Source organism: Marmota marmota, unplaced genomic scaffold (genome assembly GCF_001458135.2).
Source record: "Marmota marmota marmota unplaced genomic scaffold, marMar, whole genome shotgun sequence".
In the NCBI taxonomy this organism is placed as follows: Eukaryota; Metazoa; Chordata; class Mammalia; order Rodentia; family Sciuridae; genus Marmota; species Marmota marmota.
This window is the reverse complement of record NW_026000026.1, coordinates 34,077,920-34,086,184: the sequence shown is the minus strand read 5'-3', so window position 1 is coordinate 34,086,184 and position 8,265 is coordinate 34,077,920.

Genomic DNA, 8,265 nt, shown 5'->3' with positions numbered 1-8,265 from the left:
GCTCCCGCCGGGCTCTGCCGAGTCTCCCGGCCCCGGGCCCCGCCGCCCCTCCAATGGCCCGCGAATCCTTCCTCCCCGAACCCCCGAGTCTCCCTCCCGGTTTTCGCCTCCCGGCTCCGGAGCCCGAGCTGTCGCCTCGCAGGCCCCAACCTGCCCAGGCTACGGAGCATGCCCAGTGCGGCGCGCCCGGCTGGGCTGGGGGTGGGCAGGGGCCGGGCTGGCCGCCTGGCTGCCACGAGCCGGCGAGGCGGGGAGGGGCGCCGAGCGGGCCCGGGGCGCAGCCTTGAGGGCCGGGTCGGCGCAGCCAAAGTGGGTGGAAGGTGGTACTGGAAGAAGGTGGGTGGGGCGTCCGACGAGGCCGCCCCTCTGGGCGTTTCTCGGGGGTCTCCCCAGCAGCTCCCCTCTGCACGTGCCGGGTGCCTGGGGGTCCGTTTGCGCACTGTGTGACGCCGGGCGCAGAACCGAGAGTGGGGATTACCCTTCTCGGATGGGATACTTAACTGGGCAGTGGGCCGTGGGGCCGGGGTGGAAGCTAAAAGCCGAGGGTGACAGTACTGGTGAAAACTGGTGCCCCGGAGCCGTGGGCCAAGATGGGGACAGTGCTTATTTGTTTAAATTTTGTTTAATAAACACATAAAGTGCTTACACTCTGTCAGACACTGTTCTAAATGCTTTTTATTCATTTAATCCGTAAAACAATATTCTAAAACAAGTACTACTATGTTCTCTTTATTTCTCGTAGCTTACACCGATCTACTGAGACTGAAAGTGGTTCCAAAAAGTCTTCCCCCAAGTGCAACCTCAAACATGCAACCCCCACTCCCCGTCCCTGACTTTGGTCCCTGGGATGCTGGGGCTCTGCTCCAGCCAGTTCCCGGCCCAAGCTTCCCCTATGACAACTCCCAGATGCCTTCAAGTTACACTCACACTCAGGCCCTAACGGTGTAGGACCTAGCTTCAGCCTTTGTGTGGACCCTAGCTACGATCAGCTCCAGGACTCCCAGAGGGTTCCCTCCTCCCCCGGGCTACTCTGCCTCCTCCTGTTCCCGGCCGGCGGCCACCAAAACCCGGAGACGTGGCACCTGCGCATTGGGGACTGGGGCCACCACGCTTACAGCTGCACTGGGCATGCTCAACCTCCTGAGCGGGTCCGTCTGGCCAGGAGGATAGAAAGGGCCTGACTGCGCCGGTAGCTTAAGAAATAGAGGGGCAACGTATGTGCAAACAGTAGTCCAAATTCGCAGTTAGAAATGCAGAAGACTTATTCCCCTGGTACAGTCTGGCCATTTCCAGGCAGTACTAATAGAGGGACATGACCATCAAAAATTAACCAACTGGACACCCTTAAGTAGGAGGGGGCTGAGGGCCCACTGACCACTCCACAGATAGACTACTAAGCTGTAATTTTAGCTGAGCCTTGAAAAAAAGCTCCTCAGACAGCTGAGCCTGTCTGCCTGTGAGGAAGCCAAGAAAAATATCCTAGATCAAGTTTCCCTACAAGCCTGGAAAGGAAAAACAGATCGCAAGATAAAGCTGGTTCTTGACTGGCTGTTCAGGGGTCTTCAAGATGTGTTGATTTTGGCCGAAGCCAAGGTGGTAACACAAAAAATAATAGATATATAAATTGCCTGGTTATCTTCTTAAACTGCAGGTTTTTATTCAATTTACATTCAGATCTAGAGAAGAACCTGAGATTCCCTATGCTGCTATATCATGTTCTCATTGTTGGTCTTTGGATCAGACTGAGTAGACAGAAGTTAGGGCAGTATTTGAGACTTGTTCTCTCTATATGAGAAAATGGAGGTTCAGAAATGCTAAGCAATTTGGCCCAGGGTCATGGGGTCTACGAGTATTATAGCTAGATTCAGACCCATTCTCCAGGGCTTCCTTTGTATGTTCTGGTATCCCCCAGTAGCTTCCATAGCAAATAAGCAAGTAGCTGTCTGTCATCCATGAGTGTGACAGTTTCAAACAGGGGAACTTAACTTAATACATAGTGCACCCAAACATACTATATCAGTAAGTCTTGCAGTGTAACAAACGCGCCCAAACTTTGTGACTTAAAACAAGTATTAATTGTTTCACAATTCTGTGAATCAGCAGTTGGCTGATATAAGCAGAGCAGTTTTGCTGCTTCTCTTAGGCCCATTCATGTTGCTGCAGATGTGTTGCCTGGAGCCTCATAAGATGTATAAGATGACAGGTTGATTTCTTAGAAGCTTCTCCATACAGTGAGTTTCTATTTCCCAGTAGCAAGAAAGGGTAAGCCCAAAAAAGCATTTTTATGCCCATACATGTTATTGGCCAAACAGAGTTTATTATCCATGTTCACAGAGTCAAAGCATGGAGAAATCAACTTCACTTTTGATGGGAGCAGATGTAGGATACAATGGTCCTTTTTGTTTTGTTTTTTCTTTTTCTATTACTGGGGATTGAACTCAGGGACACTCTACTACTGAGTGATATCCTCAGCCCTTTTTATTTTTTCTTTTGAGGCAGGGTCTCATTAACTTGCCCAGGCTAACCTCAAACTTGCAATCTTCCTGCTTCAGCCTCCCAAGTAACTGATATTTTGTTATTAGTAAGTCTTCAATCTAATATTCAGTTTATTAATGAATCTCAGCAGAATGTAAACAGTGGGGTTTTTTTCTAAATCCTAAATTCAATTTAATTTCATTTAAAGCTTCCTTTTCCTTCCCCTTAATGACGTTTTAGTCATGCCCTCAACAAATATTTCTGAAACTCTTTATGTGCCATCACTATTCTTTGCCCAGGATACTAAAGTAAACAAAAGACCAAAGCATAGCCCTAGTGAAGTTTGGATGCTATCAGATGAGATAGACAATGGAATTCTAAAAACATGCACATTGAGTAGTGTATAAGGAAAAGGAAAATGCTCCCTGAAGTGGACTTTTTATAGGGATCAGAGATGGCCTCTCCAAGTATGCAACACTTGAGTAGAACCTAAATGAAAAGAGAAATGAAAATATCTGGGAAGCAGCATTTCCAGAGGAGCAAATAGCAAAAGTCCTCAGATGAGAATGTGCTTGGCATATCCAAAAAATAGAGGCATGAAGTGAGCAGAATTGGAGTCACAAAGACAGGCAGGGACCCAATCCTGTAAGAACATGGAGACGACTTTGGGCTTTAGTCTAAGTGTGTTGTGAAAATCACTGGAAGATGTTAAGCCGGGTTGTGATAATGACCTGCTTGATGGTTTAGAGGAAATTCCACTGAGATTGCCTCTAGGAGCAAGAGTAGAAAGATAAGGTATATTCATTTTATTTTATTTTATTTTTCAGTCATGGGGATTGAGTTAGGAGCCTCTGCTAAGTTAGGATTGAGTTAGGAGTCCTCAGCCCTTTCCTTTTTTTTTTTTTTTAATTTTGAGACTAGCTATAACTAAATTGGCCAGGCTGGCCTCAGACTTGATATCCTCCTGCCTCAGCCTCCCAAATAGCTAGGATTATTGTCGTGGGCCACTGAGTCCAGCAAGAGGTAGTATATTCTAAGAATATAGCAGTGGTTCCTACTAGGGTACATTTGATAAGTCTTAAGTATTAGAATTTAGACTAGGTTAAATCAAATTAAATTCAGTCTTCTCCCTGTATTCTTTGTTGGCCCAGTTGAGTCCTTTGTCCTTGAAGTGAGGAGGGGAGTGGCATAGGATCTCACCATTAAATAGTTTCCTACCCCCACTCTCCCAGATTTCCATCCCTGCACTTGGCCTTCATGACCTAGTTTCTTTAACACGTTGGGCAGAAAGGAAGACGAAAAGGGATGAATGTCTATAAGACCTGTGGTCTTATAGTCCACTGTAGGTTTACTGTGGCCAGGAGTCCAACATTGCTATCCGTTCCATCTCTCTGCCATAGAAAACATAAGGGAGGCCCCCTGCAGGAAACTTCTGGAACTCCACCCCAGGATTCTGATTCTTTTTGCCTGAACTCTATAGCATCTCAATGTTGGGGCTCACATGCCGGGCAAGTCACCCTACTAAGTAGAGCATCTACAAAAAAGTTAAGCCCACCCACCTGTCCCAGTGTCCACTAAAAATACAGAGAAAATTGCCTATCCTGGCCAGGCTAAAGGTTTGGCAGGGAGGGAGTCAGGGAAAATGGAATGAATGGTTTCTGATATAGGAGGAAACCTGAACCCAATTATGAAGGCTGGCTCTCCAATATAGATCCATGAACTCCTCTCTGTGCTCAGCCGCACATGCTAGTTATCAATTCCCTGTAAACATCTTGTTATTTAAATTAACATTCACCACAGGAAAGGCTGGAGCAACCATCAATGTGTGACCAGTTCCTTACTAAGGTTTTTATAAAGTCTTACTTCTTACTGATGCAGAATATAAAAGGTCGTGGATAGCAATGACAAGGGCCTCTAGGCGAATAGTCTTGACCATGTTAGCAGAAGACAACAGTATATCCTATTCATTTTCCCATTTTTTATTGTACAAAATGGTGCAATTTGTTGTTACATATTTGTACATGCACACAATGCAACAGTACATTTTGCTCAATATCCTTCCCCAGCATTTTCCCGTTCTTTCTCTTTCTCGCCTCCCTCCCCTGATGCCTTTTCTCTACCGATCTCCTTTCCATTTTCAGAAACTCCACCCCCAGCCTCCATCTCACACACACCCAGAACTTTCTTTTCCTTTTTTCTTTCTACCATTCCACATATGAAGAAACATATGATCCTTGATTTTATGCTTGGCTTATTTCACTCCACAAAAATGTTCTCAAGTTCCATCCATTTTCCTGCAAATGAAATAATTTTATTCTTCTTTATGGCTGAATAAAACTCCATTGTGTGTGTGTGTGTGTGTGTGTGTGTGTGTGTGTGTATATATATATATATATATATATATTTCTTTACCCATTCATAGATTGACAGATACCTAGACTGGTTCCATAGCTTGACAGTTGCAAATTGTGCTGCTCTAAACCTGGGTATGTATGTATTGCTGTAATATGCCGCACATGATATCCTTTTTAGAGAAAGGACAGTATATCTCTTGTTCGGATTTAAAGTGACCCATTAATCACAGCTTCCACCTAGCTCTTAACATCCTGTCCTTTGGAAATGAAGAGGTCACCACTGGCCCATTTGTCCAGTCTGCCTTAATTAGAGACATATATCTTTGAAAAATGAGACAGCTCACAGACAAGTCTGACAGGAGTTGTCTCAGCCCCAGGGAATACCCGTCCCTAACCTTGTGTCTTCATCACTTGTGTGATAGGGAACTAAAACAACTCATTGGAGGCACTGAGAACCAAAGACAATGAAAATAAGGAAAATTGCCCAAAGATTGAATTAATTTACAATTTAAACATAGATGAGGAAAAAAAAACACTCAACTTTATTATTAAATTAATTGTGTGACTATTAAATTAAATGTGGAGAGAATAGGAAAAAAAAGTAAAAGAGACAAGATAGTTTTACTCTATTCTAAAGTTCTTGCTTAAGAGTAGAATTTTCTGTGTGTGAGCCATGCTTAGTATTTGATTAGACTGTAGAGATTCAAATATACTACAATGATGATGATTGACGACGAGGATGACAGTAGGGTAGTGAGTGTTCTTGTGTCTGTATAACATCTGTACCTGGAAGAACGACCATGTTAAATGGGAAATCAGGGAATTTTCACTTTTATAAATGCTGATGTGATCAACAACCGCATCAAGATGTAACACATTGTCAGCAGCACAGAGGGTTATTTTAGGCTCTTTCCCAATCACTACCTATCATAGTTTAGATCTGGAATCTCCCACAAAAGTTCATGTGTGGAAGGCTGAGTTTCCATTGCAACAATGTTCTGAGGATTAGGGGAAGTGATTGGACCCTGAGGGCGCTGACCCCATCAATCAATGCATCCATTGATGGGTTCCTAAATGAATGGACTGTTGCAGGTGGTAGAAACTGTTGGAAGAAGTAGGTCACTGGGGTGGTATCTTATCCTTAATCTCTTCTTTACTCTTTCTCTCTCTGCTTTCCAGTCTCCACAAGGTGAGCAGCTCTGTTCCACCATCACTGCCATAAAGCTGTGTCTCACCAGAGGCCCATACCAAAAGAGCCAACAACTGACCATGGACTAATGCCTCTGAAACCATGTGCCAAAATAAATTTCTCCTCCTCTAAGTTGATTTTCTCAGGTATTTTGTCAAAGCAATGGGAAGCTGAATAACGCACTCCCCTTCTGGATATCCAGCCCTGTCGCCAACACCACATCAGAGGTTAACACCATCCTAACCCCATCGAATTGCTTTACCTGTTTTAGAACTTTGCATAAGTAGAATCATGCAGAATATACTCTTTTATGTCTGTTGTTTTTTTTTTTTTGGTCATCATGTTGTCCATGAGATTCATCCCTATTTCAGCTTTCATGAGTGATATCTCTCTTTTTTGTCATCTAGTATATTATCATATACATATGATAAAATTAATTAATTCAATTTATTATGATGGCCAAAAAAAAGTGACGATTTTTTTTAAGAGTACTGAAAGGTCCATAAAAAGCTGTCCTCATCCTAGAATGCTATTTATTTGGCTTATTTCCTCTTACTAGCATAACATAGTATGCTAAGTACTTAATACTTCTGTTAATGGATTATTCTGTGAGAATAAAGGCTATTCTGTGTCATGGTAAAATGAATTCCTAAGTGTTTTATGCAGATAGCAAAAATAAAATGATGACATATTTCTGAATAAAATATGAAGGAATTTTCTAAAATAAGTCAGCAGACGATTAAATTATTTTTCTAACGCCAAAATGTCTGTGAGTATTCCCTTGAAATGTGAGGGATATGTGCTATTAGGTCTAAATGAGAAACCTGAAGAGTGGATGTCAGAATTTAACCTATGGGATGTGATTTATAGACAAGTGCACTGTTCCTACTTACCTGATGTTTATGACAAGATTACATGAAATGAAATGAGAGCATATGGAGAATATATACACTTCTTTAATGAGGCTACTCAACTGTTGGCCTAATTGCATGATTTTGTGTTTCTCTCCATTTTTTAAATGTGAACAAATCAGTTTTATAAATACAGTGATTCGCTCCTACCATTTCTGTTATGCTGCAATAAGATTAGAAAAATACATTAACTTACAATATAAATATCAATTGCACACTCCGCAAGACTCAATGTTCTTTTCTTTCCTTCACTGACTCCATGTGGTTGGAATCACAACAAAACCACAATTCAGTTAAATTTATTATTCTCTATGTCTCAGGAAGCCCAGAATTTTCACCCACACAAAAATAATTTTTTGACCTTCCTTTTTCAGTCAGTTTTGCCCTTTTGATTCTCACTGACCAAGATAAAAATAATAAATTTTAACAAAGCATAATGATGCAAGCTTGTTATCCCATCTATTTGGGAGGCTGAAGCAGGAGGATCACAAGTTCAAGGCCTGCCTGGGCAACTTAGTAAGACCTTATCTCAAAACAAAAATGAAAAAGGCTGGGAATGTAACTCAGTGGAGAGCACTAGCCTAGCACGTGCAAGGACCTGGTTTTAATCCCTAGTACTGCCTAATGACAATAGTAATAATACTTAAAAATTTTTACAGCTTCCCACCTAATAATGACTTAGAGGATCCTGTAATCCCATCATTTCAACTACTCAATGGACATTTTAAGTCCCAGAGAGGCCTAGTGACTTGCTTGGGTTGCCTTTCCAGATGATGTCATGCTAGGACTCCACCTTCCTTTTCAGAAATCATAAAGTATCATCGGTTTAACAAAACCCAAAACAAAGAAGTTAAAGTAATTGAATATGGACAGAATTCTACAAAACCTGTATTTCAGCTCATGATCCAAAAAAGAGAAAATCATTTTTCTCATATTCTAGAGTTGTCTTCTAAAAAAAAAAAAAAATTCCCTTTCCCGGCTTTATGAACTGAGCTGTTAATTGCTCTAGCACTTAACCAATGAGATGACTGAGTTTCTAGCACCATATGAAGTTCTGACGCTAAATAAAGTCCTACCTGGGATTAAGGCAGGACTACATATGTGGTTAGGTTGTCTACTGCCCAAGGACACCCAGCTGCCTGAGATGGTCCCTGGTCAAGCCCTTTGCCAAACCCTGAATTGAATCAGCTTCAAAGAAGGGGTACCTTTTTCTAATTTATGGAAATTCATGACCTACATGAGACTCCGGGGAGGAGATGCAGCCATCATTCTTCTTTCATATGTATAACATTTTACTCACTGTAGCAGATTTGCAGACAATTAATGGCAAAGGATC